Here is a 24,584-nt window from a genome sequence, read left to right as displayed (position 1 = left end):
CTGCCTGGCCGACTCTGGACTCCTCCCTGGAATCCCGGTCGACGCAGTAGAATCTCGTGAGGGTGTGAGTCAACCTCCACGTAGCAGCCCTGCAGATGTCCAGGAGGGGCACACCAGACAAGAACGCCGTGGTAGCAGCGATCGCTCTGGTCGAATGGGCTCTCGGACTGCCGGGCAACGGTCAGTTTGCCAACAAATGACAGTGCATAATGCAGCTGGAGAGCCATCTCGAAATGGAAGCCTTCGAGAGAGCCTTCCCTTGGTTCACAGGTTCAAAGTTCACAAACAGCTGTGATGTCTTCCGAAAACTCTTCGTTCGGTCCATGTAGAATTTCAGCGCTCTAGCTACATCCAGTGAGTGCAAAGTCCTCTCGGCCGGCGACGAATGCGACGGGAAAAAAAAAACTGGTAACACCAAGGGCTCGTTGAGATGGAAGTCCGACGGCACCTTGGGCATGAAGGAGGGGTGCGTCCTCCGCACCACCCTTGTCTCGTGGAAAGTATGGAGGCTTGCAGGAAAGGGCCTGAATTTCTCCCATGCGTTGTGCAGAGGTGATGGCCACAAGGAACGCAGTCTTCCACGACAGGAACTTCAATGGAGCCGAATGCAAAGGCTCCAATGGCGGGCCCATGAGCCTGGTCAGCACCACGCTGAGCTCCCATGCCGGGGCTGGAGCCTTCACCGGCGGGAACGATCGGAACAGTCCTTTCATAAACTCCTTCACCATGCGATGAGACTACAGGGATGAGCGTCCTGCAGCTCTGGTGTATCGGGAAATCACTGCCAGATGCACCTTGATGGAAGCGTGAGCTAGTCCAGCTTTGGCCAGCGACAGTAAGTATGGTAGCACTTGAGGGGCTGTAATCCGTAGAGGGTTAATCTGTGCACGGCACCAGACAGAGTACCTCTTCCACTTGTGTCCTTAGCACTTGAGACTTGAGGACACCCTGGCCTTTGCAAGAACCTCTCTGCAGTCAGCCGGGATATCATACCCTCCAAACTCTAGTGCTGCAGGAGCCAGGCCTACAAGTTCAGCAACTCTGAGTCGGTATGAAGAATGGCGCCTCCTTCTCTGGAGAGAAGATCTGCGTCTGTCAACAGTTTGACTGGCGGGGACGCCGACAAGTCCAGAAGGTCCGGGAGCCATATCTGTCTCGGCCACCTCGGTGCGACCAGGATCATCCTGCACCAGGAGCGTGAGCAGCAACGACAACGCGGGGAACTCATACAGGAACAGGCCGTCCCAGGGGAACGAGAAAGCATCGCCCATGCTCCTCGGCTGGGGGAACCTGCTGGCGAACCTCTGGCACTTGGAGTTCGTCGCCATCGCGAACAGGTCGATTTGGGGGTTTGCCCCATCGCCAGAAGAGATGATCCACTTGATCCTGGCGTAGTTCCCCACTCGTGGCACGAGTGCAGCTCCCTGCTGAGTGAGTCGGCGATGGTGTTTTTTATCCCTGCTAGATGAAAAGGCACCAGAAACATCCCCTGGGCAACGGCCCAGTGCCACAGATCCTGGGCTTCCTTGGACAGGGCTGGGGATCTGGTTCCTTCCTGCTTCCGGATGTAGAACATTGTGGTGGTGTTGTCAGTGAAGATCCTCACCAGCTTGCCCTTGAGGGACGGGAGGAATGACTTGAGGGCCCAGAACACTGCTCGGAGCTTCAGTATGTTGATGTGGAGCGGCCTCTCCTGCGGGAGCCACAGGCATCTCGCGTGAAGATCTCCGGTGTGCGTCCGTCATCACCGTCACCTGGTATGCTGGGGTCTGAAAGTCCGTGCCCGTGGCGAGATGCGCGCGGGTGCCCCACCATCGAATTGCATGGCAAATTTGCTTCGTTGAGCAAGATCTTGTCCTCAAAGCTGTCCGTCGCTTGTGTCCAACGGGCGAAGAACTCCTGCAGAGGACGCATCCGAAGCCTGCACAGGCGCACCAGATAGATGCAAGAGGACATCATCCTGAGAAGGGACTTGATGGATCTCACTCTGGCAACGTCAATGGCCAGCAGACGCTGTACCTTGTCCAGGATGGCCTGCGTTCTTTCCTCCGACGGCGAGGCCAACTGAGCTACTGTATCGAGCTTGGCTCCCAAAACCGCACAACCTGCGACGGAACCAGGTGGGATTTGGGGAAGTTGATGGAGAATCCCAGGTCTGTGAGCAGCCGGACGGTCTTTGCTGTGTGTTCTACGGTGAGTTCCCTTGTCCCTGCTCGGATGAGCCAGTCGTCCAGGTAGGGGTAGACGTGGATCCCCTGCAGGCGCAGCCGCGCCGCCACTGGTGCAAGGCACTTGGTGAACCCCCTGGGTGCCGACTTCAATCCGAATGGGAGGGCCTTGAACTGGTAGTGCCGCCCTTGGACTACGAACCTGAGAAACTTTCTGTGTCCTTTTAGGATGGGGATGTGAAAGTAGGCATCCTCCAAATCCGACGACGATAGGAAGTCGCCTTCCTCCAGCTGGCCCAGCACGTGCTGGAGGGTGACCATCCGGAACTTCTGTGCCTTGATATATTTGTTTAGCCGACGCAAGTCCAGGATGGGACGCCAACCTCCTGTCTTCTTTCTGACGAGGAAGTATCTTGGGTATACTCCAGAGTGTGCCCGTGGGCCAGGGCATCCAGCACCCAACGGTCGGTCAGCCAGCCTCACACCGGGGTGCTTCGGTGACGGCCCGACGCGATGACCGGTTCAGTCTTGCTTGGAAGCAGCCTTGCCGCCCTGGCCTCCCTGGCGACGACGGCGAGATCCACCAGACTTGCTTAGTCCCCTGTAGGCTTCTTGCAACGAGGAGCGGGCCGCCCGACGGTAGGTCGAGGAGCCGCCGCCGAATCCTTTGGAGGCACCTTGCTTGCCTACGGAGTTCCGAAAGGGCGGCCGCCGTTGCTGCAGAACTCCCAAGGCCCGAACCGTCTCCGTGTTGGTCTTGATGGCCTGCAGTGACTCATCCACAGTCTTTCCAAACAGATTGTTCCCGTCGAAGGGCATGTCCAAAACCTTGCCTTGCACATCCTGGCGGAAATCCGCCGCCTTGAGCCACCCCCACCGTCGGAGGCAAACGCCATTGCCCAACTGGCGGAAACCGGTGTCGGAAATGTCCGTGGCCACAGTTATGGCGTGGTCGATGCCACCTCACCTTCCTGTAGGATCACCATGGCCTCTGCCCTCTTGTCGCCCGGGAGGCAGTCCAACAGGGGGACGATCTTGTACCACAATTACCTGTCGTAGCGGGCCACAATCGCTAGGGCGTTGGCCGCCTTAATCGTCGTCGAGATGACTCGTACCACGGCGTCCAGCTTTTTTCCCTTGCCGTCCGGTGGGGAAGTTGAGGATGAAGCCGGTGCGACCCCCCTCCCCGCTTTCTTCTTGGCCGCTGCTGAGACAACTGAATCCGGGATCGGCTGCGCCCTAAGGCACAACGGTGCAGCGTCGGGGACCCGGAACTTCTTCTCATACCAGTCCCTCTTGGCAGGTATCGTGGACGGGTTCTTGAGGAGAGCAAGTCTCTTGTCCCAGATGTCATCCAGCAATGGCACCGCGAGGACCGTCTTCCTCTTGGCCTCTCGCCGTTGGTAGAGGAAGCCTTCATTCTTCTCCTCAGGGCAGAGTTGAAAAAGCTTGGATGCCCTGGCAATCATGGCGTGGAAGGAGACAATCTCGTCGGGCGGGGACGCCCGAGGAATCGGAGACGGGAGGCCAGTCCCTTCGTCACTGCCGTCGTCATCCGTCCCCGTCGTGGCCATTTCCATTCCCTCGGGATCGGGGAAGGCGACAAAGGCTGAGAAGGCCGTGTGGGCTGAAGGGGCACTGGGTGAATTCTCCTCCTCTTGTTCGGAGGGCTTCCCGACAGACCCGGTACAGCTGGGTCGTCCGTCGGGGGTAGGGGCAGTCTTGTCCTCATCTCCGTGCATAAGGCCTGGATTGCCGTCAAAATGGCCGCCGAGTTGTCCTGAGGCTCGGGTTGAGAAGGGCGTGCCGGGAGCGACGGTTGTTCCTCCACTGGAACCTCGTTGTTGTTGCCACCCTCGCTCCCGTCGTCCCCCTCCTCGGGATTCCTCCTGTGGGGCTGGGCCTCTTCCAAATTCTCGGCCAGTTCCTCCTCAGAGTTTGTGTCCATGTCCGTAACGGTCACCGCCCCCCCCCATCTTTTCCCAACGGGATCTTCACGGGGGTCTTCTAGATGGGCTTAAAAGAGGACTCCCTCCGCAGAGGCAGGGAAACTCTAGGCCTCGAGGTCGCCTCCACTGGGATAGCCTACACAGGCTTCGCCAGGGCTACAGCGACTCCCTCGATAGAGGCCTTAGCCGGGTGGATCAAGGCCTTCGCCGCCTTGGGCACGCTTGAGGCCTTCACCTTAGGGGGAGGGTCACTGCCTCGCTCCCCCTCGGCCGGTTCCTCCGAGATCGACCGGGGCCTCTCCAGAAGCTTAGCCGGGTTCTCGGATTTTCTCTTCCCCGAGCCAGAGCGTTGACTCGCGGTTGATGGCGTTGGTGAAGGTGCGCCCTGCCTGGCAGCCGAGGAGCCTGACCGTTCGGCGCTCGCGGTGCTTTGCCTTCTGTTGGGCCCCCATCGCCGGGGCGCCCTCACAGGACTTAGAAGACCGGACTTCTTCTTCTTCTCACCTGCTGGGCTCTTGCCTTCCAGCCAGTTGGAGGCAGTAAAGGCATTTCGAATGCTCGTCCTCCTTGAACACATTTTGTAGGTTGCATCCAGGGCAGATCCTGAACAGTTTGCCGGGAGTCGAGCTTCCCTTCTCCTTGGCCACCTTCTTCTCGTCCACGAGGTAGGCTTCAGAAACTTCTGGAATCCTCCAAGAAGCGTAACTCGACGAAAAATTCACCCTTGAGGGGCGTAGATAAATCCGAAACGGGTCCCCGTTCATCGGAAGGAGAAACGGTGGAGCTTGAGGCTTGATTAAACCGAAAATTGAGATAAATCTCTTTGAAAAAGCGCAAAACGCAGTAAAAGCTTGCGAGCTATAGCACGAGGACTCCCAACACTTGAACGTGCAGTAAAAATCTGAGGATGGCTGCCAGGGGCAGGGTTTAGGGAGAGGGCAGTCATTGGCTGGGGGCAGTAAGACCCAGAGACCAGCGATTGGTTACTACTAAGACAGATCAGAAACGAAACTGATACTGATTTTTTCTTTACCGAGGATTCCCAGCCTGACGACGGGGAATATTCATGAGCATGTGAATCCATGCCAGACCCCATGCTGGAGAAATAAAGTGAACCCCTGAGTCACTCCACCACGTTGCTCAAAATCTAGAAGATGAAGTTTATTTAACCTATAATGTCCCTTCTCTCCGCACTTATGAGCCACCCACTGGTTGCACTTATTCAGTTACCTGCATTTCTTCCTTCCCCTCCCCCCGCACTTCACACCTTCCCTGCATTTGTGCAATCTGAATGACACAAGGCCTAGCACGATCGCTGTTTTGTCCTCCCTTTGTTTCCCCATCCTGGTCTTGTTGCGCCTAGAAACACTTGTGTACAGGGGCGTTATAAATATCATATCAAAATAAGACATGCAAATCAGAATTCCTAATCCCTCCAAAAAAGAGGAGTCTTATATTCAAGGTTATGATGGCAAATACTTTGAGTAAAATGTTAATTTGTTTGCAAGCCCTTTTCAAGAAGAACTTTTTAAAAAACAATCATGCCCCAAGACTAATGGTTGGGTGCAATGACTACTTTTATGAAAGTGTGTGGAAAATCCAAATGGCAACATTTTCAAAATGTTGGAAAAACCACAAGCAGATTTTGGGGGATTTTCCTGGAAGCATTTAAGGGGCTCCCCTTTGGATTCCGCTTTGTTGTTTCAAATGTCCGTTTCAGAATTTGTTAGACTTCGTTTGACTGGAATAAAAGGCTTAGTACTAATTATTGGATTGATCAGAGCCATGCTTCCACGCTTCGCCATACATCCCACGATTCTGACCCGTCAACTACACCAATCAGTGGTTATTCTCACAGACTCACGTTCACTTTGTGGGACTGATCATTTGTATATGACACATTGCGATATCAATTGCCTCCTGGCAGACGTGTGGCATGTACAACTCCAATAAAAGCCTCAGTCCCTTGAACAATCTTCCACCCTTTTATTCCCCCCTCTCTACGCCGTACACTAATGGGAATTCCATTGCCACGTACTGGGCAAATCATCATTATGTCCCGATGCCTCGCCAAGCTATATGCTGAAATTGCGAGTTCTTAGAAACCAACTATCCGAAATTGGTTATGACTACAAAAAAACTAGAAATTGTCTACAATATTGGTGAAGAGGAAAATCAGCATATTACAGCAAATAAAAAAAAAACTTAATTTTGTTTAAATAAAGGATTTATTTTTTGTTGGGCATTTGATATAGTATGAATGTATACGAAAGGTGCTGCAGAGTGTTTTTACAGGGAATACTTATTGTAACAGGTAACGCGCAAACAAGAGATGCTATACACAGAACAGTATGAGGTGTGTCGGGTCTGAGCGAGAGGTTGGTATTGTGGTGTGGAAGGTGGCACTGAATGTGTCAGAACCCACCTGCCTGGATATGAGGGGCTTTTGAGAGCACTCCTGAAGTCTGTAGATTGACTATGTTCTTAATATTAGGGAGTTGAGAGTTCAAGTGCTAGGGACCAAGAAGAGAAAAAGAGCAGAGGAAGCACATGGCAGATGTGGAATGAAGAAACTGCAACGCATGAGCAGAGAGGGTAGTGGGGGGGCGGAAGGGGAGTACATGTTTATTTTATTGGAATTTGTTTTCAGCACTGGCACCACCCAGCCTGGTATGTTTGGGGGCTCTTTCTGAAAGTGGTGACGGAGGGTACAATGCAGATGTGAAAAGGTAGGGTGTTCCATGCCCTCTTTGCCCAATTGGTAAATGCTTGCTTTTGTGTGCATGTTAGTATGAAGTGTGGAATCTATAGGAGATTCTGGCTTGCTTGTCTGGTGTTTGTGTGGGTGATGGGTTTGAATTTGCTTTGAAGGTAAGATGTGGTTTGGGGTAGATGGCTCATTGAAGGCAATTCTTTGAGATATGGGGCACTAGTGGAGCCGGGTGATGTGCAAATGTTTTGGTAAGTGAAGGAAGAGTCTTGCGGCTTTGTTTTTTTATGGCTTGCAGGAGGGGATGGGGGCAAGGATGCTGCTGGGGAGCACAGTGAGAAGAGTGTTGCCATAGTCCAGCCTAGAGAGAACCAGTGATTGGACTGTGTGCAAACATCATCTGGAGGAAGTATGTGTCTGATCATTCGTATGAGGTGTAGTTGTAGATTGTGTATTTTGATGTCAGCAGCTATGTGCTTTGTGAAGGAAAGGTGGGGGTCGAGGTGAAGCCAAGGATGCTACTGTTTTGTATGACTCAATTTACTGATCGTTTATCTCGACATTATCCACATTTTATTTTAGTGATCGTGCTTCATTATCCGCTTTACTTCCTTTGTGTTTAGCAGCCAATAAAATCATTGAATCGCTATGTGTTGGATTGAACACGCTGAGCTGTATGTGTGGGGCAGTGTCCTATGAGGTTAGTAACTTTAACTTCTATGAACTTAGATGCATTTGCTATTCTGCCTTTTTAGTTTCTGTTTTTCTAATTAGAGCTCACATTTTCTCTTCCAACAGGGCGTCTTTTGGTCCCGACGAAGGCGGAACGTTCTTATCCGCCGAAACGCTTTTTGAGAGTAGACTCTGGATTCAGCATATAGGAAGACATCTCCTTTGCTATTCTTTTTGATCTGTTTCACGTGCACATATATTATCTTTCATTTCATTATGCACGGGTTTGTCGCAATTATGGTCGGTGTATTATTGTTGCACTGCGATGTGCTTTTTATGGATACAATAATGTGTCTTCAAAACAGTTGGTAATTTATTAAAAAAACTAAATAATGGTATATTAATGGTTATATAAAATTGTTAGAAGAATAAAGGAATTTTATATTCTTGTTGACAGATTTAGTTTCAGTTGCAAAATAGCTTGCTAAGGCCATTTAGTCTCACACACTTGTTCAATAACATTTGAGTAATAGATTAAACTGTTTTCTCCGGCAGGTCCCTTTTTCTGATTATTGAAGCCAAGGGATTTGAAGTGTGGATAGGGATATATGTTGGTTGGGCCATGGTAAGTTAGTTGATCCAGTGGGTGAGTTTGGTTTTGTGCCGGGGCTAGGGGTGGAGAGGTGTTGATGAGGCGGTATTCCCTTTTGGAAGGGTTGAGCTTGAGGAAGTGAGTGGCCATCTAGGTGGTCATGGTGGAGAGAAAGCCTTTGAGTAGGTGGAGTTTTGAGGGGTTAAGATTTCGGGAAGTACATTTGTGCATCATCTGCGTATTGATAGAAATGGCTGTTTGTGCTAAGGGTCTGTCCAAATACAGGTTAAAGAGGAGTGAAGACAGGGAGGAGCATTGCGGGACCTCATACTTGACCATGGTGGGGTTAGATCCAAAAGGGGGCATGGAAACAAAGTGTGTCTCATCATTAAGGAAGGACCTGACCTAGTTGATTGCGGTGCCTGAGAGTTTCATCCTGTGGGATAGTATGTGGAGTAGAATAGTATGGTTGATGATATCGAAGGCTGCAGAGAGGTCGAAGAGTACGAGCAGTGCTGTGTGTCCTTTGCCAGCGATGATGTGGAGGCCATTTAGGATGTGAAGTGTAGTGGTCTCAGTCCTGTGTCTAGCACGAAAGCCAGATTGTAAAGGGAAGAGTAGGTTTTTTGTGTTGTTGCAGTTGGGTATTGACGAAGTGATCCAGGATTCTGCTGAGGTATGGTAGGATAGTGATGGGACGGTAATTTCCAGGGAGTGTGGGGTGGAGAGATGTTTTTTGGGTAGGTGGGAGATTTGTCCAGTTTTGAGAGCAGAGGGGATAGTACTATATGACAAACAGGAGTTGATAACATCGAGCCAGTGGAGAGCAAGGGCTGTGATGCAATTGGATGCGACTTAAGGTGCATAATATAGGAAGTGTGTAGATTTTGTTTTGGTGGCGACGGCGACCGTGTTGATGGGGTGGAAGTAGTCCCATGTGATGCTATGTTTGGGAGCAGGAGGCAGGAGTGGGATAGCAGAGAGGATTTTGTGTATTTTTGTGTTGAAGTAATCCATGAAGGAGTTGCATACTGCAGTGGATGCAGGTTTGGAGAGTGATTCACCAATGTTGAAGAGTTTGTGTACGATTGGAGGTAATGTGTGGCTTTGGCATTGCAATTGGCTGTTTTGCATTTGGTGCATCAGAGTTTGATTTGTGTTCTGGTGGCAGGGCATGGGTTCATTTGCCAGGCTCTTTCTGGGCATCTGGCTTCCTACTTCATAGAGAGGAGGGAGCTGTTGAACTATGGTTTATGGTGGTGCTGCAGGGTTTTGGTGATTTGAGGGGAGCAATTTTGTCGGGTGCCTGTGTGATGATGTAATTGAGGAGAGTGGAGGGATATGCATGTAGGGAGGAGGAAGGTAGTAGGAGTGGTGCTAAGGCTGTGTCTGTAATGTGTCGTAATGTATCCCCATGATGCGCCAGACACTCAATAAGTATGTATGTGTCAGGAAAGGAAGAAGGCAATGGATATGGCAGGGGAAATGTGCACAAAATACACAGTAAACAACCTTGAATCTAACAACGTGCATTCAATACCCAAGACTCGTGTATACCACTATATGAAAAAGGAATGTAGGGTAAGCACTTAGAACCTCCTTATGACTGAAAGGAAAGTCGGCAAACTCCTTACCACTATGCTATTACAGATACTGACAGCGCTAAGCCCACGTAGAGGGCAAGCAGGGACAGAATCTGTAAGCTGACACTCTAGACGGTACTGAATAAAGAATTTGGAAACAGTACTCACGAGGACCGGAATGACCACATGAATGCCAGTACTCACGAAGACCGGAAAGACCACTTGGATGTCCGTATTCACGAGGACCGGAAAGACCACTCAAAAGTCAGTACTAAACCCACAACCCTGTAAATCAAACAAGAACCCAGAAGGCAGTAAAGGCAAAGAGTGAGGATAACTAAATACCTAAACCCAAGTCAAGAGGCAAGAAGGAATAGTACAGTGTGGAAAACAAAAGATAATCACACAGGAGCTAGTTACAACAGCTTCCCACACCTAATAATAAAATAGGAAATAAATGCAAAAGTGTAAAGGAAAACATGGCATGGATCCCAATAGAAGGTAAGGATCAGGAGCAGTGAAAACGATATCAAAAGGGAAACCTTCCCACCCATCCAAGGTGAAAAGGCAGGAAACTAAACCTGTAAAGGAAAGATTAATGCAACAAGTCTTTCAGTAGCAAAGGACAATTTCTAGGAAACAGTGAACACAGGCAATTGGGCTGCAGCAAAAGGAAAGCTCAGAGAAAGGCTGCCTGCAGACAGAGAAAGGGAGAAAGGGATTTCCAGAAGGCAGAAATCAATTAAGCATACAAATACGAATTCCAGGACAAGGAACAAGAAACACTAACTAGAAACTGGGCACAAAAACTAGGAACCAGGAACAAGGGACCAGTCACGACAGGAACGCTGCAACAATGACCAGCGCTGGACTGAAGCAAACTGAGGCTTTTTAAAGCTGCTTAACAAGCACACCTCTCAGGTGTGCCGCCTGCTGCACCTGCAGCCACAGGTGTTGCCTATCCTCCACCCAACCTAGTCCTGCAAGGGAGGAGGTGAAGCAGTGAGCCAGGCATTCTGGGAAGCATAGTCAATCTGGAAAGCATAGTCATTAGATTAAAGTAGCATGCTGGCTGCCAAAAACCTGGAATGGATCCGGAAGGGAAGTAACTTGGAAAATAGGGTTTTAGTGCTCCTAATTCATCACAGTACTGTAGAGTAAGGTTCGGAGGAAATGTCCAGTAGGGAATAAACCCCAAACTATGCCCCCAAGTGGCGGGAACGGGAGCGAAGGGAGCGAGCCGTGACAGTATGTCGACTGCTGAAGTTGAACAATGAGTGGCCATTTACTAGATACTCACAGGGACGTCATTTCACCAAAATGCCAGGGGTAGCAGAAGTGACATCACATGACCCTTGACCCCTGATGACATCATGGGAAGTGATGTCATTTTACCCCACCCCGAAGTGATATCGCGGGAAGCGATGGAACACAACCTTTCACCCGTTGACAAAACAGGAAGTGGCATCACAGAGCATTGTACACTACGAAAAATATGGTTACCATATCACTATAATGTGATGTACATTTCATACAAGAATGGATCGCCATATGTATCGTTAAGATCAGGGTGTATAGGCCCACATTACCAAATTACTGTGAATGCAAGCAGACGTCCATGGCCAAATGATAATGATGTGTTATTAGATAGCACTTACGCTTAAGCGCTTTATATAGAAAAAATATACACCCAATATCACCCATTGTACACATTTATCGACCTCAGAAGGATGAAAGTTGAGGCATTTATGAACAGACTAAATACTCACCTCATGAAGTGTGCCTGAAATAAACCTTTAATGAGCCTAGCAATTATGGTATAGAATTCCAGAAGACACATTATTTGGCATTCCTATTCTTTCTTATTTAGGGTCAGTGCTGAAAGTGTTAGACTTGTGGCACTCCTGTTCTTATTTTTCTTCTTTTTTTTTTTAAGGGGCCTGAACAAGAAAGACAGCCACTCCAGAAGTAAAGAGCCACATGGTGCTGGCCGCAAAAACAAAAAAAGTTCTCACATTATTTAGAGGTGGCAAGGGAGACACAGAGTTCGCAAGGGAGAATTCATAGGTCGCAGTTGCGACCTCTGGCGACCACCAAATGACGTGCCTGGATACTCATAAGTGCCCATTATAATATGCCCATATTGTGACACGCGTTTCAGCCTTGCTGTGGCCTTTCAAAACTGGGCTGCATTTTACAGAAACAAAATTATACATTAAGAAATGGATACAAGTATATAGAAAAGGAATATGACAACACGTGTACATGAACAAACCCATATGACCCAAGGTCACGTAAAAGTCAGATCGAGGGGATGGAGAAGGGAGGATTGTAAGGGAGAGAAGAGAGGTAAAGAGACTCCAATCAATGGACATTTCAATAATCATCACAATCAAAAGTGATGGTTTTTGGGCATATTGTTTGAATTCACAACATAAACCCATGCATATTGCACTTTACAATATATGGAAAGTAATACTAGACACGGCAAACTACAATGTATATTCCTTGATCTATGAAGGATCTAATCACTAGGCACTTTGTATCTCTAAGATGGACGTTAGCTATGGCTATATTTCACTAGAACGGTCTGATCCATTATATGAAAGGTTTCGCTTTGATATACCCATTTTAGTAACTTTTTTGTATTTTTTTTTTTAACTACATTGCTTAACATATAACATGTGCTGAATGTTCTTATTTTTGTTATTGATTTTTAAAACTTAATTTTTTATTTTAGAGGTTTCATTATATTAGAAATGATGTTAAAGTTCTTTTGAACTCTATCAGACACTGCATTAGAATTGTTTTGATGCCCCCCATTTGGCCCATTCCCCTCTGCTTTGCAGACGCTGGTGCTTACTGCATTTTCTCTGCAAGTGCCTCTCATTCCAAGTCCTTGCTGACAGTGCTCGTGCATCTAATGCTCATCGCCATTTTCCATAATTGGCCAGTATATCACACGCTCAGTATTCATTGCACAGATTTCCAAGTAAACACATTCGATCAGGTCCTTAAAATGCTCACAAACACATGATTTTTGCTTGAAATCAAAAGGTCCAGGGTTTTTCTCGCTGTGTGTGGGGTGGGGGTAGGAGGGAGTTGTGTGAGGTCGTAGTGGGTGAGTGGAGTGAGGATACTCTTTAGTATAGGGCTGCTGTCTGGATGGGAATTACCGGGGTTGAAGTAGCCAAGGTAGATATGGATGCAGTGGTGGAGTGGTGGGTGTTAATTGTTAAGTCAGTCTAGTCGGTGCGACTTTTGTGATTGTGTGTTGGAAGGCAGTAAATGAGGTGGAGGACGGTGGGGTATGATGGCAAGTGAGAGAGAGTGTTTCAAAGGATGTGTATGGGGGATGTGTGGGGTTGCTAAATGAAAGTGACTCTTTATATAGGAAGGATGGCAATGCCACCAGCTTGTTTCTGCGGGCTCTCTCTGTGGTGGATGAAATAGTGTGGTGGAAGCATGTCAGGGAAAACAGGTATGGGGTGTGGTTTGAGCCCTGTGTCTTTAAGGAAGAGTACATCTGGGGAGCGAGATTGCGCAAGTTCATGTGTGTGAGCGGGTGCAGAGTGGCAGGTGAGAAGAATGCACGTATATGCAATTAGTTGTTTTAGAGAAGTGTGTGTTGTAGTTTAATTTGAATGTTGTTTGTGTGCTTTTCACGAGGAACTTTTTGTGGTAAGCAGTGGCAAAAGGGGAACAGAGAATGAAAAAACGGGAATGATGATTGCAAGAACCTTTAGTTTTGTAAACCCTTTGCTCTAGACGCCGGGATGAGTGACTACCCTAAGAAAATTGCTTACATTCATGAGGTAGCCCGGAAGTACTTCAGCAGGAAAGAGGTATTAACAGTAAACAGGATGCCAGTCATTTTTTGAAAGTGAAAGCAGCCACTGCAGGACCACAGGATGCTGCTAAGGAGCTGGATGGAGGCCTGCAAGGGATGCCTCGGGCTACAAAATGGCACCCTTGGGATTTGGGGGGGTTCTTCCCTACCATCTGCCCTTAACTGAATGCTATGGGGTAGGAGTCTTCCAAGTGAGTTTCTCGATAAAGCTCATCATAGGCCACATGATCAGTCCACATATCAAGGGTTGCTGTAGAACTCGACCTCTTCTAGCAGGCTCAGGCAGATGGAATGAGTGTCTCTGGTGGTGTGCTGAGCTCGATGTTCCCATAAAAAAAGCCCAGTTAAAACCCCTTCTGTGGATGGAAAGACCATTTAAAGATGGAGCCTTTGGGGTCCAGGGATCACGTGATCAGCCTGTAGTTCGACTCTGGAGTGTTGGTTGTAGGTTCCCCATTTTCTGCAGGCAGCCTTCGGCAGCTGGAATGAGTTCCTCTGGTGGCGTAGCAAGAGATTGGACCTAGACTGAAGAATTCCGAAGGGGGAGCAATGTTGTATGGAGACATCCCTTGAAGAGGGTGCGGGTAGCAGAGAAGAGGATGGTGACCCAGTGGGGGGGCTGGAGCAGTAGTCTAGCCTACTAAGGACAAGAGTGGAAATCAGGGTTTTGGTGGGAGGGGGGGGTAAGATGGGCATGGATTGTACTGGTGTTCAGGAGATTAATCCATGCCACTCTGGCAGTGGTGCAGCTATGCACATCCTGGCAGGGTCGTCATTCACCTTTCAGATGGTGATCAAATGAGAACCCTGAAGGTTAATCTAGAATGAGAAGCTTTAAGAATACAAGCACTGGTAGGACTGGGGCAGAATCAGTCACATTTTACCCCACATGTTACATTCTGAGTGCGAACAGATAAGTACTATTGAGTTGAACAATAGTAATTGAGAGTTGGGGGTATGGAACGCAGAGCTGGAGAAGAGTCAGTCACATACCAGATGGTAAGGCCTGGTCAGATTGTCACAGATAAGGTGGGCCACACTAGAGAATGATTAAATGAGCTCTGTGAAATAGGACAGGCAGGGCTATGCAGTCGGCCGTATGTTCGATAGGTCTACCTCAGAACGTTGTTCTTCAGAGTGAGAAACCATGAGGACCACCGAGTAGCACACGAGATTAGACTCAGCGCGAGATCCTTGCTGAAACTGAGAAATACTGGCCTGTCAAGAGAAGGAGGAGGCAGATGAGTCCTGGGCCGCCATGTCACTGTGGTCCATGTGAGGAATGGAGCTACAGCAAGCTGGCCTCTCCAGAAAGAGAAGCCCCCCCCTGCAATGCACATGCACAGTGAAGAGGGGGGGCATGACGGAGGAGCGCTGGAGTGCAGCGATGAGGAATGGCGGCGTCCCCTTAGCAAAGTCTTCAACTAGCGGCAAATGCAACAGTGACACAAGCGACCACAAACGAAGAGAAGAGGGCGCAGCTGTGAGGGCCATGGCTCTTCAGGGCACAGGGCTTTTGCAACGAAGATCACGGGTGATGAGGGAGTAGCAGTGATGCGGGTGGCAATCCCTAGTATGGGTTCTGCCAAGCAATGTCAAGTGTGCCAGTCCCCCAAGGCACTGGTCTGCCGCGAAAATCAAACTTGTGTGCCGCAGGCACACTGGTGTCATTGGTGGCCCTCAGGTCAAGGGGCCACGAGAGAAGATCTTGGGGGCCGTGGCAGTGTGTAGGCACCCCAAATGGTGGACAGGCCGTCTGAAGAAACCTTTATTTGTAAAACCAGTGCCTCGGCAGAGTCCCTCTAGAACCCACCTGCCATAACAAGCACCCATGAAGGAGGTACTGAAAAGGGGTGGCTGACTGCATCAGCCACGCCATGTAAGGTAATATATGTGTGCATCATTCTTTGATCATTTTAATGTACGTTTATACGGTGTCCAGTCATTTGATCTAATACAAAGGATCGAATGACAAAAAGTTCCAGTCAAAAGGATCGAAAAACAATTTTTTCGAGTGCATTTGTTTTTTGTTTCGTCTTTTAATTTAATATAGTTTTTAAAAAAATGTTTTTTTTAAAGAAAACGGGGGTTTGGGGGGGGAACATCCCCTCCCCCATAAAAAATAAAAAAAATGCATTGGACCATTTTTTCCGGTCCTTTTGACTCGAAAAAATGGCATTCGATCCTTTGTATTTCGAATCTTTAACCTATAACCCGTTTATACGTGTGCGTTTATAGTTGCAGGGCAGCGCATGGTATTAATCAAGGAGCTATAGTATATAGATTTTGCTGGGAGGTTAGGTAAAGGGATAAATGAAAAGGTGTTGTGTTGTGCACTAGCGTGAGAGGGAAATGAAGAGTGGTGGCCTGCCAAAAGCAGACTAGAGACAGAACCACCAGGTGGGAAGGATTGGTGGGTGTGTTCCAACAGTGCACCCTAAGGATCAACATTTGACCCCTCTATTGAGGGTGGCCTGATTGGGAAGATCTCTTGGAGGGAAACACCACCACGGGAACCGAGAAGTGTTACAAAGTGGGTAAGGGTTATACAGCTATATTGTACAGTGTTTAAAAAAAATAAAAAATAAAAAAGCGTCCTGGTTGGTATCTCTAAAAGAAATCCACCCTGGTGTCCGTGTCACATGTGAAGGTAGAAGGTAAGCGCTCGGGGCCTATGTACATGTCCTCATTTAAGTCGAGAAGCATGGATGCGCCAGCACTCTCGGCCCCCTGGCAGTCGTGCAGCCAAATGTTTAAGTACCACAAGAAGCCAGCCGACTATGATGATATATTGCAATAGGTAAGGCATATTTTGCATATCAAAAAATACATTTGATGTGGATGCTAAACTGTCTTCAGACAAGCCAGAAGCCCTACATTGTAGTCCGGGTTTCCCTACTTGACTAAGCTAAGTCACGCTAGGTAAATTGCCATCTCCCTGTGGCTCAGTAACCTTAAATTACCTGTACAACATTACAAACTATCCCCTCTTGATTTGGTACTCTCGCCCACCCATCCACTCACTGCCCCTTCTGTGCCCCCAAACGTATAAGGAAGAGCACCCAGTTGTATAGCACTAATCATGTATCGCGTGCTTCATGACCAACTCCTCCAGCATCTAAGGGCGAGACTGGTCATTGAATTTATGTTGCACTGGCATTGTGTTGTTGCCAAGGCAAGTGTGTTGCCCCTGAGCTATTCCCCTTGTGGTTCATCATTTGGGGCCACACAGGTTGATGCTCTCCAAACATTACAAGTGGCCACTTGGCGCTTTTGGCGGTGGCATCCGTGGCTCCAATGAGTGAGAGAACAGGGTCTCCTAAGCATCATAAGAAGCAAAGAGAGTTGTGTTGAGTTTCCTTTTAAAAGATAAGGAACTGGGAAGGTTCTCTCAAATGCCTCAAAATGACACCCAATGGCAGTTTAAGCCTCATATCTATGGGACTGGCACCATTTTCTTCAAAATGCAGGATCTTAATATCATTTTCTAAACTGTTTTTTCCTTAGGTGCACTAGCTTTTGTGAATTTGCTTTTTTACTCCAGTTATGGGTCAGTATTTCTGATGGAAGGCGTCTTAGAAGGCTTCGTCACCGTTTCAGGGAGTACTCCCAACACTCCCTAGACATTCCTCTTTGCGTTCTTTCATATCTTCCAATGCTACTTGCCAATGTGGGTGCAACTTCACCCAAAGTTAAACGAGGAAGAACCGCAAAACCCCACCTCATGTTATCTCCTTACAGGCGTGTGGACAGAAATATCGTCTAGCTTAGTGCCCCCTATATTACAGTACTGGGAGAGTTTATACCATGGCATTATTCCCTATGCTCTGGAGGTGGCAATACACCTTTCAATAAAGTTCCCCCAAAATGTGTTTAGCTATGCAGCAGGGAAGCACACCACTTCCTACGATATAAGCAAACACCTCTATTAGGACATTGGGAGCAGGGGACCATGCACCATGTAAAGAATAAAAAGGGCCAGGTGTTACATTTTTGTGCATTAGAAATAGTGTAGAATGTTGGTAAGATCCGCAGTGATGCATGAGCCATGCTCATCCTCACTAGAAGGACTAGAACGGTGAAAGGCGGCTCACAGGGTGGCCGTGGATGTAATGGCATCCAGTCTGCGGCATTTCAGAAAACCCCTGTTGTCGATGGTAAATATGTGCTGAGAGAAGGGACCTTCAGATTACCACTAGCAGTAATCATCAAGAACAATCCCCGGTGCCTTTAAAGAGGCCCATGAAGTGGTAATTAGGTTCATGCTTCATCAATATTACGGGCTAAATGTGCCTTAAATGATACATTTGAAGCCCTCATGGTCCTTCATGCTGCCGTATTCATTTGTTGGAGGGCTGAGTGATGCGCGATCAATTTGGCACCCAGACAAAGACCAAAGAACAAGTTACTCTCTTACCTGGTAACATTATTTCGATGGGATGGTCCGACGACGTATTCCATATCTGACAGTAATCACCAGAGCTGTGCTGCTTCGGAAAATTTTTCAGCGTCTGCGTCGATGACGTCGATACGCCGCCTCGAGGACCTCCTCTGATGGCCGACGTCACCGGATGTTATAAGTAGGGTGCACGACGCCCGTAGCCTCAGTTGTAGTGTTTTCCCCAGAACGTGTGGCACCAATCTTCTGCCAGTAGGACCACTGAAAGCCTTGCGGAAACGTAACCTGCAATCGCATAAGAAATTCTGTAGCGGGGTAGGCAGGGAGGGAGCGATATGGAATAAGTCGTCGGACCATCCCATCGAAAGAAAGTTACCAGGTAAGAGTAACTTGTTCTTCAAGGGGATTGGGTCCTCCGACGTATTCCATATCTATGACAGACTCCCAAAGCAGTACCAACGTAAGGAGGTGGGAAAAGAATTTAGAATACACAAATTTAGAATATACAAATTTAGAATGCCCAATCAAATTGCAGAGTAAAGAACCGCCTTGCCAAAGGCCAGATCCTGCCCCCGGATAGAATGGAGGGAGTAGTGATGTACAAAAGTATGGACCGAAGCCCAGGTGGCTGCATCACAGATGTTACGAATAGGAACACCCCTCTGCATGGCATTAGAGGCAGCCATACCCCTGGTAGAATGGGCCCGTAAGCCTACCGGAGGGTACTTACCCGCCAAGCGGTAACATTCGGAAATTGCCAAGATGATCCATCGAGACAAAGTCTGCTTAGTAACAGCTTGTCCCAAACGCCTTCCAGCGTAACCAATAAAGTGTTGATTGTCCACTCTGACCCGGGACATGCGTGAAATATAAAAGCTTAAAGCTCTCCTAGGATCCAGCCTACGGAGCCTCTCCTCTTCCTTACCACGATGCGGAGGAGGATAAAACGCCGGAAGAATAACCTTCTGGCTTAAATGAAATTTCGACACCACCTTCGGAAGAAAGGAAGGACGAACTAAGGACAACCCTGTCCTTGTGAAACACAGTGAAGGGTGGCTTAACTGAAAGTGCCTGTAACTCACTCACTCACTCTGCGAGCGGAAGTGACCGCAACTAAAAATACAGTTTTAAGAGTTAACAGTCTCAAAGGGCAGGAATGCAAAGGCTCAAACGGAGCACCCATTAGAAACTTGAGAACAAGGTTCAAATCCCAACCGGGCACCTGGAAAGGTGACGGAGGGAACACATTAGTGAGCCCTTTTAGAAACTGAGAAATTAAAGGAATTTTAAAATAAGAACACTCTTCAGATGAGCGCTTAAATATGGACAGCACCGCCAGGTAACCTTTAACTGTACCCACCTGCAGGCCCTTGTGGGCCAAAGAAAGCAAAAAAGACAGAACCACAGGAATGTCACATGAAAAAGGATCCACATTCTTAACCCTGCACCAGTCGCAGAACTTTCTCCAACGGCAACGGTACAGGGACATTGTTGCCGGCCGTCTGGCCGAAACCAACACCTCCATCACGTCTTCAGGGAGGTCCCAATCCTTATACCTCAACCTTTCAGAAGCCAAGCGTGAAAGTTGAGGGATCTGACCTCTGGATGGAGAACCTGAACCCCCCTCCCGTGAGAGCCTATCGTCTCGGTAGGGAAGACGACGTGGAGGGCAGATGGACAAGTCAAGAAGGTCGGGTACCACGTCCTCCTGGCCCATGCCGGAGCAATGAGGATCATCCGGGAACCGAACCTCCATAACCTCCACAGCACTTGTAGAATGATGGGGACTGGAGGAAACGCATACAGCAGTGAGAAGGTCCACTCCACTATGAACGCGTCTCCTAAGGGTCCTCTTGGAGGAAATTCCCGCGAGCAGAACCTTTCGCACTTCCAGTTGACACTGCAGGCGAAGAAATCCACTTGAGGGTTCCCCCAAAGGGCGAAGATCTCCAGGAGAATCTCCTGAGCCAACTCCCACTCGTGAGAGATCGCGCTCTGCCTGCTCGGAGCGTCCGCCGTCTCGTTTTCTTCTCCGGCCAGATGAACTGCCGACACCAAAATTTCCTGCTGGATTGCCCAGGACCCGAGCTGCATTGCCTCCCTGCACAGAGGAAGTGACCCTGCCCCCCCTTTTTTTTGAGGTAGTGCATGGCCACCGTGTTGTCCATCAGAATCAGAACATTCTTTCCTCGCACAGTCGGCAGAGAAGCCTTCAGGGCAAGCCCGATAGCCCTCAGCTCCATCAGATTGATATGGATTGACGGAGACCAACGATCGCTGACTGTCAACTCGTTGGCATGAGCTCACCCTCCCGTGAGGGATGCGTCCGTCACGATCATCACCTCTGGCCAGGGTAGCCAAAAATGGAGCCTCCCCTCATCAGATCGCCTTCGTCGGCCCACAACAGAAGGTCCCGGGCGACGCAGGGTGGCACCTGAACGGGGTCAGACAACCTGCCGGAGGACTGAGACCACTGGAGCTTGAGATCCCATTGCAGATATCTCATCCGCAACCTGGCCTCTGGCACCAGAAGAATGCAGGAATCCATGAGGCCGAGCAACCTCAAGAACTCGAACGCTGGGAGACTCTGGGCATGTTGGAACTTGTGCACCATCTGCTGAATGTGATGAGCCCTCACCTGGGGAGGAAAACACTGCCCCAGGGACGGGTCGAGCACTGCTCCGATGTATTGGAGCCTCTGAGTTGGCGTCAAGTGAGACTTCTTTAAGTTCAGGGAGAAGCCCAGCTTGTGAAGGGAGTGGCAGGTGACGGACAGATGATCCAGGACTTGCTCGGGAGAGCGCGCCCTGATCAACCAATCGTCCAGGTAGGGGTAGATGTGAATCCCCCCTTTCCTGAAATGCGCTGCCACCACTACCATGAGCTTGGTGAAGACCCTCGGTGCGGAGGTCAATCCGAACGGCAGGACCCGAAACGGAAAGTGCAAGTCGCCAACCGCGAACCTCAGGTACTTCTTCTGCTTTGGATGGATCGGCACATTTAAATAAGCGTCCTTGAGGTCGACAGACATCAACCAGTCCTGAAGTTGAAGGGCATGGAGGACTTGAGAAAGAGTAACCATCTTGAACGTTTCCTTCCGGAGGAGTTTGTTCAAACCGCGCAAGTCCATGATGGGTCTCAATCACCCGTCTTTGAAATCAAAAAATAAGGGGAATACCATCCCTTGTTCCTCTCCGCTACAGGCACCAGTTCTATGGCACCTTTCTCCAGCAGGGATTGAATTTCCAGTGCAAGGAGTGGCTCCAGACTCTTCAAAGAGAGGTTCCCTGGTGGATTGTCGTGAGGCCTCTGCCGGAAAGGAGGACAGTAGCCGTGGGCTATGATCTCCAGAACCCACACATCTGAAGTAATGGCACGCCATTCGACACGATGCTGTGCCAGCCTTCCCCCCCCTAACCGGTGAAGCATGGGCCTCATGCCTGATGGCAAGGAGGCTGCGGCATTGCCTGATGGCAAGGAGGCAACTGCTCGCACGGCCTTGGCACCTCGAGTACGTTGCTTTCCACCTCTGGCACGCTTAGGTTGCCCCTTTGACTTGCAGCTCCTCTCGCTTTTCTAAAGGATGAGTAATAACGAAAGGAACCTCCCCTCCATTGCTGTCCCCTAGGACGAAAAGGCAGAGGTTGGCGGACTGCTGCGCCCAATGACTTTGCTGCAGCTTTGGAGGTCTGCAACCTCTCAAGGCTCTCGTCAGCCTTGCTGCCAAAAAGATGTTCACCATCAAAGGGCATGTTGAGAAGCCTGGCTTGCACATCAGGAGCAAACCCCAACTTCCTCAACCACGCAAACCTGCGTATTACGGTGCTCGCCGCCATGAACTGACTGACACAGTCTGCCATGTCCAAACCCGACTGAACGGACTCACACATGGCATCCTTGCCATCCTGAATAATAGCAAGAAAACCATCCTGTTTGTCCCCTTCGGGAATATGTGCAGCCGCTAAGGAAATACAGTTCCACACAGTGTGCATGTAACGTGACAAGGCACATACAGAGTTGGCCGCCTGAAGAGCCATACCCCCTGAAGAAAACACTTTCTTCGCCCAGCCATCAAAACGCTTGCCGTCCCTATCAGGCGGGATAGTAGGATACGACGCCTGCTTTGCTGGGCCCGTAGCCGTCTGCACCACCAAACTCTCCAGAGAGGGGTGCATGGTCAAGTAGCAGGGGTCACTACTTGCTAGGCGGTATTTTCGCGGAAAAGACTTGCCCACTGCCGGGAGACTCTCCGGAGCAGTCCAAGCCGCTGCCACCATTCTTTGCAGAGCCATATGGAATGGCAGTACCGGGTCAGTGGGTGGACCTTGGTCGAGGATATCCATCAGGTCATCCTGCACAAAATCAGCTGAGGGCACCGACCACCCCAATTAGTCCGTGACCCTCGACATAAGGTGCCGGTACGATGACTCGGCATGGGTGCCAGGCTCAGGCCTACAGAACTCCACCTCCGGAGAGGTGTCCAGACCACTGGCATCATGCAGTGACTGACGCAGGTCCTCAATCTGGCTATGACCAGAAAGAATCTCATCTGGTACCGTGTCAGGAACCAACCCATCTTCAGACCCCTCTTCCACCTCGGAAATATACTCCATAGGCTGGAAAGTTGGCATTGAATAAGGGAGAAAGACATGTTTTGCCTTGGCCAGAGCCTTTCTAGGTGGTTCCCCCGTGCCACGGGGTACCTCCGACACCACAGCCTCGAAAGGCGTTGAGGGCGTCGAGTGAAACGTTGTCGAAGTCGAGTGAATCGGCGTCGACAGCATCGACAGCTCCGAAACAGGCCTCGAGTGCGGAGCCCCGAGCGGGTCCTTCGACAGCCTGGGCGCCGATGGCGTTGACGACTTGCTCGGAGGTGGAGCCTCAAGAGAGTCCGTCGACGACCTCCGCGCCACCGGCGTCAACGTCTTCTTCGAAGACTTCACAAGTGCACACAGGCACAAGCGCGTGGACACCAGGACCTGGAACGGGCATGACTAGAACGATTCGCCTTGTCCGAGCGGGACCTTTCCCGCGAATCGTGCCGACCACCCGAGCCCGAAGGCGTACGAGCGGTGTCTCTAATACGGTCACGGCCGACCCCACTCGGAGGCGCGGACGGACCGGAGCCCTGCGATTCAAGAATTGCCAACATTTTCTTCCCGAAGGAAGCCCATTCCTCCGGAGAGGAACGCTTGGTGGGATAAGAAACCCGCCGACGGTCGGAGTCCTTGGATGAGGACGGGGAAGGCGACCGATGACAGCGCTTCCTGGAGTGCCTCGAAGAGGCAGAGGAGTGGCGGGACCCACTCCGGGACCGAGACCCCCTAGACTTGCGACTACGGTGCAGAGAGTCGCCCCTCGAATCGTCTGTCGAAAGACCAGTGGACCTCGCCTTCCGGGGCTTGGACACCATACCGACCGACAGCTTCTTCTTACGCTCCCGCAAGGCCTTGGACGTAAGTGACTGGCAGTCGACACAATCATCCGTGTCGTGGGCCTCCCCGAGGCACCAGAGGCAGGCGTTGTGCGAGTCCGTCACCGACATCTTGGACCCGCAGTCCCCACACTTCTTGAAGCCCGGATGCGGGGTGGAAGAAGAGGAAGACATCCCGATAAGACTTCACAGACGAACAGAAACTCCAAAGAATCGAGGCGCACCGAGATCTCCGAAGCGAACACGTTTGCGGAAAAAAACGGAACTGAGGCTACGGGCGTCGTGCGTCCTACTTATAACATCCGGTGATGTCGGCCGTCAGAGGAGGTCCTCGAGGATGGCGTATCAAAAGATTTTCCGAAGCTGCACAGCTGTGGTGATTACGGTCATAGATATGGAATACGTCGGAACACCCAATCCCCTCGAAAGTAACTTTTGGGCCCCCTGGAAAATGTTTTTGCGAGTAGCCCTTTGCCTAGAGGCTTTCGCTGAACAAAAAATGAGGCCTGGGCTCAACCTTACTGCTCCTGTTCAATGAACCTGGCCAGACGCACAATGAGTATCAATGAGTCGCCGCAGGATTCACGAGATGTACGGACAGTTTGCATGACATAGTGCTTACATACATTATGCATGGTCTACTGACCTGGTGTCCCTCACTCCTCTGCCTACAATGTCTAACCGCATGTCCAATCAGCATCTACCAGACTTCTTCAAACCAAGAACCTACATTCTAGGACCTGTTGAAAAGGGCCAAAAGGTGAGAATGAATTCCTCCATTTCGAGGGAAAAAGGCCTGCACCAATGCCCTCATAAGAGGGAAACCTTGATAAGACTGAGGAATCTGAGCGACAGCTACAGAAGGAAGACCTAAGTCACAGGTTCCACGTTTCAAGCATCGAAAAAAAAATTCAATATAGATGCAGGTGTATCCAGAGAAACAAAACCAAAACAAGTCAAGGCCATCATCCCCACCCGAAGAACATTTGGCCACATTCCAATAGTATTTTGCTGGTGCTGTGTTTAATTTAGGTATCAAAATGGACAGGGTGCAAACAAAATTATCCTCCAGGAGGGGACTAAAGCGAGACATTGGGGGCCGAAGATGTTGGAACCACCACACCCATTCATAGAGTGGATAGGAAACCATTAAGGGAAGAGGCCATCCTACCAATCAAAACCCCAAATAAAGTGCATCAATACGCTGCTCAGTATTTCAAGGCATGT

The 24,584-nt window shown here is 49.7% G+C and overlaps 1 protein-coding gene across 7 annotated transcripts in view; it reads right to left on the bottom strand.

Annotated features, from left to right (window-relative positions):
- The window catches only part of TBC1D5 (TBC1 domain family member 5), a 2,783,701-nt gene that overhangs the window by 2,670,341 nt on the left and 88,776 nt on the right, over nt 1-24,584 (bottom strand). The window lies entirely within an intron of this gene.

The sequence above is a fragment of the Ambystoma mexicanum genome, chromosome 2q (assembly GCF_040938575.1).
Source record: "Ambystoma mexicanum isolate Mex_15411 chromosome 2q, UKY_AmexF1_1, whole genome shotgun sequence".
In the NCBI taxonomy this organism is placed as follows: Eukaryota; Metazoa; Chordata; class Amphibia; order Caudata; family Ambystomatidae; genus Ambystoma; species Ambystoma mexicanum.
The sequence above is the reverse complement of the archived record's forward strand: the minus strand, read 5'-3'. Positions and strand labels throughout refer to the sequence as shown.